Source organism: Miniopterus natalensis, chromosome 14 (genome assembly GCF_054644295.1).
Source record: "Miniopterus natalensis isolate mMinNat1 chromosome 14, mMinNat1.hap1, whole genome shotgun sequence".
Classification (NCBI taxonomy): Eukaryota; Metazoa; Chordata; class Mammalia; order Chiroptera; family Miniopteridae; genus Miniopterus; species Miniopterus natalensis.
In genome coordinates this window covers 12,437,824-12,439,889 of record NC_142094.1, presented here as the reverse complement: position 1 = coordinate 12,439,889, position 2,066 = coordinate 12,437,824, and the positions used below count along the sequence as shown (strand labels likewise).

The 2,066-nt window shown below is 52.0% G+C and overlaps 1 pseudogene; it reads left to right on the top strand.

Annotated features, from left to right (window-relative positions):
- Positions 1-312: 312 nt before the first annotated feature.
- On the top strand, positions 313-1,344 carry LOC107523874 (mitochondrial 2-oxoglutarate/malate carrier protein-like; annotated as a pseudogene).
- Positions 1,345-2,066: the final 722 nt, after the last annotated feature.

Genomic DNA, 2,066 nt, shown 5'->3' with positions numbered 1-2,066 from the left:
CAGCTGGTGTTGCTCAGTGGTTGAGCATCGACCTGTGAACCAGGAGGTCACCGTTGTATTTCTGGTCAGGGCACATGTCCGAGTTGCAGGCTCAGTTTCAGCTGGGTCCCCAGTAGGGGGCATGCAGGAGGCAGCCAATTGATGATTCTCTCTCATCATTGATGTTCCTATCTCTCTCCCTCTCCCTTGAAATAATAATAATAATAAAATGGATCACTTGTTGACAACATACAATTGGGTCTTTTTTTTAATACACTCCCCATTCCTGTTTTGATAGATGTATTGAGACAATCCAATTTAAAATGATTGTTTGGGGGTGTCAAGGGCCATCGAGTAGTGATGGCAGCCATGGCAAGTCCCTGGAGGCGGGATGGATGGAAACCCTGTACCTCCCCTAAGTCTGTCAAGTTCCTGTTTGGGGCCTGGCCAGGATGGGAGCTACACTTTTTGTGCAAGCCCTGGCCCTGGTGAAGAACTGGATGCAGTTGAGCAAGGAAGGAGCCAAGACACGAGAACTCCATCCCTTACCACCATCCTTGAGGCAGAAGGGCTGAGGGGCACTTAGACTGGCTGTCAGCTCACTTACTGTGCCAGGCCACTTCCACCACCACTCGCCTTGGCATCTGTACTGTGCTACTTGAATGCTCGACTGGGGCTGATGGTGCATCCCTGGCTTTCTGCCGAAGCCCCTGATTGGCATGACTGCAGATGTAGCTGGCCTTTCTGGGAACACCAGCTCAGGTGACTCTTATCCGCATGACCACTGATGGCCAGCTCCCAGCTGACCAGCGCCATGGCTACAAAAACATGTTTAATGCCCTGACTCAGGTTGCCCTGAAGGGGGGGGCCCTCACACTATGGAGGGTGAGTGAAGGGGCTGGAGGCTTGGGGGATGTGGAGTCAGGTCGCAGGCATTTCTGACCCCCCCCCCCCCCCACTGCCCACCCAGGGCAGCATCCCTACCTTGGCTCGGGCTGGCATTGTCAATGCTGCCAGCTCACCTCTTAGCCCCAATCGTAGCAGTTCTTACTGGATTCAGGCTACTTCTCTGTGCCACTTCTGTGCCACTTCTGTGCCAGCATGATTAGTGGCCTGGTCACTACTGCTGCCCCCATGCCGGTGGACATTGCCAAGACCTGGACCCAGAACATGCGAATGATTGATGGGAAGCCAGAATGCAGAAACAGGCTGATGTGCTGGGAAGGTCGTCGCTGGGAGGGCATCTTCAGCCCGTGGGAGGGCTTTACACCAAACTGTGCCTGCTTGGGCTCTGCAACTGTCCTCACCTTCGTCTTCTTGGAGCAGATGAACAAGGCCTACAAGCATCTTTTCCTCAGTGGCTGAGGCAGGCGAGGGGCCTGGAACCTATGTGCTGGGCTCCCACCCACCTGCTGCTCCTACAGTCAGTGTGCCCCTGGGGGCCTGGACTGCTGCCCTGGGCCCCTCTGTTTATTTCCCTCCACAGTGTGGTTCCCTCCTCTGCGGTGAAGGACTCTGGTCTGGCCTACTTACCTGCTCCAGCTTACCTGCTCGTCCTGATCCTCATGACCTCTCTGTTCCTGGCTGTGCATTGGGGGGAGCTGAGAAACTTCCTGAGGATTTCCAGCCTCCCCTTGGGTGTTCGTTTCAGGGCACATGGGACAGAAGAGAAACCAAGGCAGAGCTGAGGGAACCAGAGACAGCAAAAGCTATCAAGATGATCAGAGGGTCTGCAACGGGAGGGTGTGGCCCTTCCTCCCTCCACCTCACTGAGGACATAATCAATAAATTGGATTGATAACACTAAAATAAAATAAAGTGATTATTTGGATTAATGCCTACTATCTTTGTAACTGTTATCGGTTGGCTGCAATTGTTCTTTTTCTTTTGTACTGCTCTTTTCCTGCTTTCCATGGTGTTAATTGGAATTTCATGTGACTCAATTTTATCTTCTCTCTGTGTATCAATTATACTTCTTTCTAAATTTTTAGTGGTTGCCCTAAAGTATACAATGAACAGATTTAACTAATCTAAATACACTTGCCCAGCGAGGCGTGGCTCAGCAGTTGAGCGTCAGCCTAGGATCC